General features: G+C 38.2%; 1 long non-coding RNA gene across 2 annotated transcripts; it reads left to right on the forward strand.

The window, feature by feature from the left end:
- The first annotated feature begins 4,675 nt into the window (after positions 1 to 4,675).
- On the forward strand, positions 4,676 to 10,183 carry LOC141279513 (uncharacterized). Of its 2 annotated transcripts, none has more exons than XR_012333888.1 (2): positions 4,676 to 4,718; positions 7,271 to 10,183. It is a non-coding gene; the product is annotated as an uncharacterized lncRNA (long non-coding RNA). The 2 variants fall into 2 exon arrangements; XR_012333887.1 differs by lacking the exon at positions 4,676 to 4,718 and adding an exon at positions 4,725 to 7,122.
- Positions 10,184 to 10,884: the final 701 nt, after the last annotated feature.

Raw genomic sequence — 10,884 nt, forward strand, 5'->3', positions numbered from 1 at the left:
AGGCACACCTTGGACACCTGTTCTTACTCTGAATGCTGGTGAGGCTCTGACCCCTTGCCCTTACCAGTTCCTGTAGCGTTACTCCAGACCCCTCACTGTCAACGTCCCTGTCCTGTCCTAATCTGCAAGTCTGGGCATCTCATTCAGAACACACTTAGTAGTTGCTTTCTGTGCCAGGTCTGGATTAAATCCTAGACTGCCCATTTTGTAGCATGACCTAGTGTGACCATGGGCCAGTTACTTAACTTTTCTGTTCCTCTGGTTCGTCATCCATAAAACAGGCATAATAATGATACCTCCTGCTGGAAGTATGGTGAGAGTTCAATATTAAAATTTATGGAAAGCATGTAGCGCAGTGTCTGGTTCATGGTCAGACCTCACTGTTATGATTTTTGATACTGATAAGGTGGTTTGACTACCTTCAGTCTTTGTTTTCACACCTCCACACTCCTCAGACCTCCCCTATATGCGGGAAAGCTGTGTGACCCTAAAGTTCTTCCATAGGGTGTGTGCTGTCAGGCTGGTGGATAGCAGAGACCTTCCCCCAGCCTGGGTTCTTTCCAGAAAACTGCAACTATTGTTCCTGAAGGATAGGAAAGGAGTCGGGTCTTCTCTCTTTATAACAGGTCGACTCTCACCTGAACTGATTGAGCTCTGCTTCTCTTTGGTGCTTATTCCACTGATTTTCCCAAAGGCAGCTTTTCCTTTGAAGGTCTCTCCTTAAGGGTACATTAAATCCTGTGAATAATTGTTCCTTTCTTTGCTGTGGCTGCTGGAAAGAACAGGACCCTCTCTGACAAACAGAACTTAGGGGCTGTCTGCCTTTTGCTGAAAGATCTTACCCTTACACTGTTTCTAATTGAATGAGCAATTCCACTTCTAAAATTTATCCTACAGAAATATACACAAAACTGTAAAAATATACATGGGTAAGACTTTCATTAGAGCACAGAATGAGTTGGGAATTATTTCCTCTTTACTTTTCTGGAAGAGCTTGAGTACAATTGATATTATTTCTTCATTAAATATTTGGTAGAATTAACCAGTGAAGACATGGGGTGCTGCAGTTTTCTTTGTTGGAATAGTTTAACTGCAAGGTCAATTTCTTTGGCATAGATGGAGGTATTCAAGTTTTTCATTTCTTCTTAAGTGAACTTTGGTAGTGTGTCTATCAAAGAACTTGTCTGTTTCATTTAAGTTGTCAAATGTTTTGAGATAATGGATAATATTCCCTTTTTATCTTTTTGATAACTAGGATCTGTAGTTATGTTACCACTTTCATTCCCCATGTTGGTGATTTGTATCTTCACTTTTTCTTCTGATCAGTCTGTCTAGAAGTTTATCGACTTTATTGACCTTCTCTAAGAATATGCTTTTGGTTTCATTGATTATATCATATTATTTTTCTGTTTGCTAAGTCATTGATTAATGCTCTAATCATTTTTATTTCCTTTCTTCTGCTTACTTGAAGCTTAATCTGATCCTCTTCTAATGTCTTAAGGTTCAAGCTGAAGTCAGTGATTTGATTCCTTCTTTTCTAATATGGGTGTCTAGCCCTATAACTTTTACATTAAGTTCCGTTCAGATGCATCCCACAGATTTTGATATGCTGTATTTTCATCTTTATTCAGTTCAAAATTGTAATTTCACTTTTGATTTCTCCTTTGTCCCATGAGTTATGTAGTAGTGTGTCAGTTTTTAATATCTGGGGCTATTCCACATAGATTTCTAATGATTTCTAATTTAATTCCAGTGTGGTCAGAGTATATATTTAGTATAATTTGGATCATTTTAAACTTATGAAAACCTTTTTATGGCCTACAACTTGTTCTACCTTGATAAATTTTTTGTGTGTGTACTTGCAAAGAATGTGTAATCTGTTGTTGTGGGTGATGGTTTATAAAAAGATCAATTAGGTCAGTTGGGTGTTAGTGTTCTATCAGTTTTTTCAGGGGATTTTGAAATCTCTTGCTGTATTGTAAATTAGTCTGTTACTCCTTTCAGTTCTATCAGTTTTTGCTTTATGCATTTCTGAAGCTCTGTTTTAGGGTGCATAAGTATTTACAATTGTTATATCCTCTTGATAACCCTTTTATCATAGCCACTTTAATATAGCCACTTTAGCTTGAATTGAATTAATGTTAGTATGGTATATCTAATTCCATCCTTATACTTATAACCCATTTTATATTTTGAAGCTTAACATGGGTTTCCTCTAGGCAGCATATAGATGGATCTTGCTTTCATATCCAATCTGACAATCTCAGCCTTTTAATTAGAGTGTTTAGATCATTTACATTTAATTTGGTTATTGATATAACTGGGTTTAAATCTATCATCTTGCTATTTATTTTCAATTTTCCCATCTGTTCTTTATCCCCTTTTCCAATTTTTCTGTATTCTTTTAGATTGAGTATTTTTATGAATACATTCATCTCAGTTGTTGGTTTACTATCTATAATTACTTGTATTAATATTTTGTTGTTATTGTTTAAGGGTTTACAGTATCCATATTCAACTTCCTTCCACAGTCTACCTTCTAGTGATACTGCACCACTTCACTCACAATATGAGAACCTTTTAAGAGTTTCTATTTCTCCTCTCTTGGCTTTCTTGTTTTCGTCATACATTTACTTCTATATGTTAGAAACCCTATGATCTATTTTTATTATTTTTGCTTTAAGCAGTCAGCAACCTCCCAAACAAATTTAAATAATGAAAAGTCTTTTCTATTTATTCACCTAGTTACCATTTCCAGTGTTCACGATTTCTTGGTGTAGATCCAGATTTCCATTTGGCATTCTTGTCTTTTCTGCCTGAAGGACTTCCTTTAAGATATCTTCTAGTGAAACACTGTTGGAGATAAATTCTTCCAGCTTTTGTATATCTGAAGCAAAGGCTTTATTTTACCTTTTTAATTTTTGAAAGATCGTTTTGCTGAGTACAGAAGTCTAGCTTGTCAGGGTTTTTCTTTCAATACTTTAAAGGTACTGCTCCGTTGTCTTCTCCCATGCATTATTTCCAAGGCGTCTGCTGTCATTTTTAAACTCACTCCTATATATATATGTCTTTTGCTCTGGATGGCTTTAAGATTTTCTCTTTATCATGGGATTTAATGATACAAGGTTAAAATGCCTTGGTGTAATTTTCATCATGTTTCTTATACTTGAGGATCATGGAGCTTTTTGGATCCATGAATTTATAGTATTTATCAAATTTTGAAGGGCTTCCCTGGTGGCGCAGTGGTTGGGAGTCTGCCTGCCGATGCAGGGGGCGCGGGTTCGTGCCCTGGTCCGGGAGGATCCCACGTGCCGCGGAGCGGCTGGGCCCGTGAGCCATGGCCGCTGAGCCTGCGCGTCCGGAGCCTGTGCTCCACAACAGGAGAGGTCACAATAGTGAGAGGCCCGCGTACCGCAAAAAAAAAAAAAAAAAATTGAAAACATTTAACTGTATTTCCTCAAATATGGTTTCCTCAAATTTTCTTTTCTGCTCTCCCTCCTAAATCTGGGGACTCCAGTTACACTGATGTTAAGTCTACTGAAGTTTTCCCATTTCTCTGTTTATTCTTCTTTTCTTTGCATGTTTTATTTTGGATTGTTTATGAAGATTTGTTTTTTTATAAATTTATAATTTTATTTTTGGCTGCATTGCTGCACGCAGGCTTTCTCTAGTTGCTGTGAGCAGGGGCTACTCTTCATTGCGGTGCACAGGCTTCTCATTGTGGTGGCTTCTCTTGTTGCAGAGCACGGGCTCTAGGTGCATGGGCTTCAGTAGTTGTGGCACGCAGGCTCAGTTGCTCCGAGGCATGTGGGATCTTCCCGGACCAGGGCTCAAACCCGTGTCCCCTGCATCGGCAGGCAGGTTCTTAACCACTGTGCCAACACGGAAGCCCTGTGAAGATTTGTTTTTAAACTTATTAGTCTTTTTCTCTGCAATGTCTAATCGGCTGTTAATTCCATCCTGTGCACTTTTCATCTCAGTCGTTGTAATTTTCATCATTTGAAGCTACATTTGGATTGTTTTATGTCTTATGTAATGTGTTTAATCATGCCTCTAGATTTGTGAATTTATAGAATATAGCTCTAATAGCTGTTTAAATATCCCACTCTACCAATTCTATCATCTGTATCAATTCTAAGTTGATTTCAGTCCATTGAATTTTCTCATCATTATGGGTCATATTTTTCTCATGCCTAGTGTAGCTGGCACAATTGTAAGATGACTCCAATGCCCCACACCATCTTATAATCCCCTTGCCTGATGAAAGAATATCACTCTTGTGATTACATTACATATTGACAGAGATGAAATTTAAGTCCCAAATCAGTTGAATTAACCGAGAGATAAATTGTCTTTTGTGGGCCTGACCTATTTAGGTGTGCCCTTAGAAGGAATCTAGAGGGCAGAGACAAAGGAAGTCAGAGAAGTGTTGTTTCTGATGGCCTTGAAGAAGTTGAAATCTCAATGAATTCTATAACTGCAAGGAAATGAATTCTGCCAGTAGACAAATGAATGTGAAAGAGGACCCTGAGCCCCACACGAGCCAACAGCCCTGGCCAACAAATTACTAATTTGTAAGATGGTGAGCCAAGAAGTCAACTGAGCCCTGCCCAAACTTCTGACCTACATTACTGTGAGGTAATAAATGGGTGTTGTCTTAAGCCAGAAAGTTTGCAGTCATTTGCTGTGCAGCAATAGAAAATTAATACACCTGCCAGGTAATGTTAATTTTAACTTGTTTAATCTGTGTTCCTATAAATATTCTTGATCTTTGTTCTTAGACACAGTTTGGTTACTTGACAACAGTTTGATCCTTTCAGGGGTTGCTTTTAAGCTTTCTTAGGTGGAAGCAGAGCAGTGTTTAGTCCAGGACTGTTTTTTTCCTGACTTCTGAGGCAGATGTCTCCACTCTCCCGGCTCCGAGTCCTCAACTCAGGGAGCAGCTGGGTTCTTTCTGGCTTCTCTTTCACCGCACCATTGCCTAAAACTCTTTGACAGTTACCCGGGGTAATTGTATGGCTTATTTCATTTGTTTCCCATCTCTTAGAGGTGGGAACTGCCTTTTATTTTTTGATACCCAATGTCTTGATGTTACATTATATTTTTTTCTAGCTTTTTACTTTTTTTCAGGCATTATAATAATATTTTAGTAACTGCTCTAGGATTGCAGTATACATCCTTAAGTTCTCATAGCCCACTTGCATTAATATGGTACCACTCAAATAAAATACAGAAACCATGGAGCCATTAGTTCCATATGCCCTCCATGATTTATTATACATAACTATCATACATAATACATCTCCATTTGTTATAAATTACACAAGACACCATTCTCTTTTTTTCTTTAGTTAGGTGATTCATATAAACCAATTAATAGGAAAACAAAGAAAAATTATTCTTTTAAATTTACAGTTTTTATGTTATTCATTCTTTTGTGACTACCCTCAGCCTGAGGAACTTCCTTTAGCATGTGGAAATCTGCTGGTGATGATACTTTTAGTCTTAGTTCATCTAAAAATATCTTTATTCTTGAAAGGATATTTTCTCTGGTTATAGAATCTGAGCTGACAATTTTTTTCCTTTCAGTGCTTTAGAGATGTTGTTCCACTCTCTTCCATTCTCCATGGTTTCTGTTGAAGACTTAGCCATTAATTAAATTATTGATCCCTTGTAAAGAATGTGTTGTTTTTCTTTTGATGCTTTGAAGACTCGCTCTCCTATCTTTGGTTTTCACCACTTTGACCATGATATGCCGCAGTGTGGGATTGTTTATGCTTATTCCATTTATGCTTATTTATGCTTATTCCTCTGAGCATGTTCTATATATACATTTCTGCCTTTTATCAAACTGGGGGAAATTTTTTTGTCATTTTTATTGAACTTTTTTCTCTCTTCTTCTGGGATTCTTATTACACATATGTTGGAATACTTGATATTTATATAAAAGGTTCTGTTGTTTTTTTCCCAGTCTTTTTTCTTTCATTCTTCACGTTGGAAAATTGCTATTGTTCTTTGAGTTCACTTATTCTGTCATCTCCATCCAGCTGTCAAGACTGCTCAGTAAATTTTTTTTCAAATATTGTATTTTTCAAAAAATACTGAATTTTTTCATTCAAATATTGTCCATTTGGTTTTGGGGTTTTGTTTTTCTTTTGCTTTTGAAATTTTCCATTTTTTTATTTATTGAGCTCATACTTTGTTTTATCTCATTGAAAATCATTATAATATCTGTTTAAAAGTCCTTGTCTGCTCACTGTAATATCTAGTTCCTCTCAAGTTCTGATTCAGTTGATTTTCTTTTCTCTTGAGGATGTATTCCATTTTCTTGGTTAGTTTTGTTGGGAAACTTTGGATTTACCCTGGACTTTGTGAATGGTTGTGTAAATTCTTGATTTTGTTGTTTTACTCTAATAAGTGGTTTTCTTTTGCTTATGGAACTCTGTTTCTTGAACAGCAACTCCAGACTCAGTTGGGATCATCTATCTTTAGCTAAGATACCTTGAGTCTGTTTCATGCGTCTGTGGTTCAGGAATTAGTCAGAGAAACTAGTAGAATTTGGGAAAGTCCTCTCTATCTCTTTTTCTTCAGGGAATCTCCGACTCTGTCCATCATCTGTGGATTACCCTATCAGAGAGACCATGGGTTTTCTCCTGACACCTTCACCAACATGTGCTGGCCATGCACCCAGGCTAAAAGCCACAGATACAAGGAGCTTACCATACAGCTCCCCTCTTCCAAGTATTTATTTCTCATCAGTTTCTGTATGCTTCTCTTCTCCCTCCAGTGCCTTCAGGTCATTGCTTTTTGCTTTATGTCCAAGTTTTATAGTTGTTTACTGCAGGGGAGTTTTCCAGGAGGGTCTTATTCCATCATTACCTGAATCCAAAATCCCTCTCAGTTACCTTTTAAATTCAAGCATCTTGTCATCTGAAGGCAAAACACTTTCTTACAGAAACTTGTTCAACTAGTCCACACGATGAAAAGTATCTGCTGAGAAGGCTACTTTCTGCAGCCCCTGTTCATCTTCAAAGCACTTAGTAAAATCTGGCCAATTTATCTTGAAAGCACTTCTAAATTTCACCTATCAGCTCAAGAACTCTACTGAAAACTCTTCCTCTGGTAAGCCACTAAATTTCTATGTACAGCAGAATATGTGGTCTTTGTCCAGATTTTCCCACAGTTTCAAATATTCTCAAGTTAATTAGCCTTTATATATCAAAGCCATTTTGTAGCATCATCCAAAACTTTCTTTCATTTTATCTCTAAGAGTGTTTGACAACAGTACTTCTCTGTGAAGAAGGCAGTGTGTTGTGACAATGCGAGGAAATTTTAACAAGATACCAGAGCGCTCATAAAACCATCCATTGAGGGGCTTCCCTTCCCTGGTGGTACAGTGGTTAGGAGTCCACCTGCCAGGGCAGGGGACACAGGTTCGAGCCCTGGTCCAGGAAGATTCCACATGCCGTGGAACAACTGAGTCCCTGTGCCACAACTACTGAAGCCCACGCGCCTAGAGCCTGTGCTCTGCAACAAGAGAAGCCACCACAATGAGAAGCCCGCGCACCGCAACGAAGAGGAGTCCCCACTTGCCACAACTAGAGAAAGCCCACAGGCAGCAATGAAGACCCAATGCAGCCAAAAATACATAAATAAATAAATTTATGAAAAAAAAAGATCAAAACCAACCATTGACAAGGCTCCATCAGTTCAGAAATCAACACTGTTCTTCCAACACAGACCTTTTGTTTATAGATATGAAGGCCAAATATTATCTATGTCCTGGCCTTTGATTTTTATGGGCAATTCTTTGTGTTCTTGAATTTCACAGTTATTTGTAAATCTTACCAATGTTGCAGTATCACATTTATTGGTGAAATTTGCGGACTCAGTCTAGATAAAGGAGCCATGTGGTCTTTCAATTTGTTTCACGAAACCTCTTCAAGATCATGTAACATGTCATCAATACAGTCAGCCCTCCACATCTGTGGGTCCCACAGCTGTGGATTCAACCAACCGCAAATCAAGAACATTTGGAAAAATTTCCAGACAGTTCCAAAAAGCATAAATTCAATTTGTCACTTGCCAGCAGCTATTTACATAGCATTAACATTGTATTTATAACTATTAACATAGCACTTCCTTTATATTAGGTATTATAAATAATCTAAAGATGATTTGAAGTATTTGGAAGGTTGTGCCTAGGTTGTATGCAAATATTACACCATTTTATATAAGGGACTTGAGCATTTGTGGATGTTGATATCCATGGGGAGGTCCTGGAACCAATCCCCCATGGATACCAAGGGACAACTGTACTTCAACTTATCACACTGTTTGACAGTGTGAAACCTTTTTAATTTCTCGTACTGCATTTTGTCCCAGCATTTTTCTTACAATAATTGTACCTGATTATATTATCAGGGTCTCACCAACTATGTAACTTCCTGTTTGGGGCAACAAGTTCTGCTGTGAAATAATTCATTTTCTGGTTCTTTTTACTGAATGTGCCTGCTTTTAGCAAGACGTTTAATGTTGATTTTGAGATTCTGATAGCTGTTTAATCAGCACCTTTGCTTCTCAAATGGCTGTGACTTGTATTTAAATGGTTTTTTTTTTTCAATTTTGTTGGAGCTGTTGCTACATTTGTAAGGTCTTTGATATAGCAGGGGTTCGCAAACTACAGTCCATGAGCCAAATCCCACTAGAGGCCAGTGTTTGTATGGCCCTCAGAGCTAAGACTGGTTCTTAAATTTTTAAAGAGTTGTAAACAAACAAAAACAAAGAAGAATATGTGACAGAGACTGTATGTGGCCTGCAAAGCCTAAAATATTGACTATCTTTAGTTGGGATCTGTTTTGAACCACAGTAAGAATATGGAACTCTTCCTTCCATTTCCTCTACTGACTTTTTAAGACAGTTGGGAGGGTTAGGAGTATTGCCTGTGCCAATGCAGCAGAGTTTTTCTGTCTCACAGCAAATGAAAAGCATCACAGAAGTGAAAAGGGAATAAAGCCCATGGATCTCAGAGTGGTCAGGCTTAGCCAAATTCTCATTAATGTCTCATTTGGATAAGCAGAGAGCTTTGTATAACTTTTGTGTGGTGCTTCTGTAGAGTCAGAATGAAAAACTCTATGATATCCAGGCAAAAATCCCCTGACATCTGACATCACAAAAGGTGTCAATTGAGTAAAGAGTTGATAAAACTAGAAAATAGCAAAGGGTTTCAAGGGTTGAAGACGTAAGTTTAAATTTTTGGATTCAGAGTTAGGAAATCCAGTTGATATTTGGGTTACATGGTTGAGGGTGCAGGCAGGAGCTGACTGCCAAGAGCTGGCTCTTTCAGCTTATGATGGCTTTAGTGTTTATTCTAGGTGGTTAAGCTAAGGCCAGGAGAATAAGAACGGAAGCAGGGATTCAGGACCTTTAAGTCTGCCTATGTATGATAGATGTTCTTGGTGACTTACTTAGATCCCATTTACTGGGCAAATGCACAATTTCCCCAGCTGCTGCATCCTTCTTCAGAGAACTGCTGTGGTACCCCCCGCACCCAGAAATGACTGAGAGGTCACGTGCTCCCTTGGGGTGATCCGCAGCCATTAACTGAGAGATACAGGGATACAACACCCACCCCCAGGCTCAGTGTTTGACAATTCTGTGGTGCTGCCCTCACTCCCATACAAACTTCACCAGAGGTCACTCCCTCAGTAAATCACTTGCGCACGAATCCCTCCTGAAGGCTCTGCTGTGAGGAAACCCAGCCTAAGAACCAGGTTTAAATAAAGTACAAATGCCAATAGCATCTATTGCTCTGCATTTTTCAGACACCATGCTGACCTCAGGTAGAGTGCAGGGGTAAGAACCCCACCAAGAACTGATTTATACCATGAATATTAAACATTAGAGTCTCTTAAACCTGAGAGAAAAATTTAGGAGAATTAAGAGGATTTGGGGGCAAGTCCATAACAATTATAAAGACAAAGGGGGTGTGCCATGGTGATTATCTCCTACTTTTCAAGATTAGTTTCTGAAGGACTAATCCAGACCATTTTCAAACAAAATATTGATCTGTTTGCATTACTGGCCCTATGGGATAGTTTTATGGTTTTAGTATGTCTCAGTCCTATCCAGTTTTTTTAGAGTGTTAAGGAACACTGTATAATAAAATAGATACTGACACCTATGTTTGATGCTTCTGTCATAAAAGAAAATACATACAGGGCTATATAATGTCATCTGCCATGGAATACCCAAAGAGTTCCCAGGAAGCTTTAAAGTAAAGATTAAAATGAATCTAAGAAATTAAAAATCAATTATACTTCAATTTTTAAAAACCCAGAAACCAACACAACATTGTAAATCAACTATACTTCAACTTAAAAAAAAAAAAAGCAAGAAATTCACACATTGGGAGGATGTCTATTCCTGGAGGAGAATATATCAAATCTGAAATCATAGCTTTTTAATCCTCTGCCCAAGCCAATAGCCAAGGAAAAAGAATCAATAGAAGAAGGATTTTTAAACTCTCTTGGAAAGAGCTTTGGGGGTAACATTCCTCTGTTAATTATTAACTTTGATTCGCTCCTCTTTGAGTGGCATGCCATCATTGCTTTGTAATTTTTCTCATCATTTTTTTAACCAGATGGGAATTTCTTCCATCTTTGGGTTCAAAGTATAGCAAGTGTAGGCAATTGCCTCAAACCCCAGGATTGACCCACTCAACAGCTTTTCCCACCACCCACTTCTGGCAACTGGGCTGTCACTGGCCCTAGGGAAAAAAAAGAGGGTTCCACCAGTTGATAGTCTACACACACACACACGCACGCGCGCGCGCGCGCGCACACACACACACACACACACACACACACACACACGATCATCATC

The sequence above is a fragment of the Tursiops truncatus genome, chromosome 9 (assembly GCF_011762595.2).
Source record: "Tursiops truncatus isolate mTurTru1 chromosome 9, mTurTru1.mat.Y, whole genome shotgun sequence".
Classification (NCBI taxonomy): Eukaryota; Metazoa; Chordata; class Mammalia; order Artiodactyla; family Delphinidae; genus Tursiops; species Tursiops truncatus.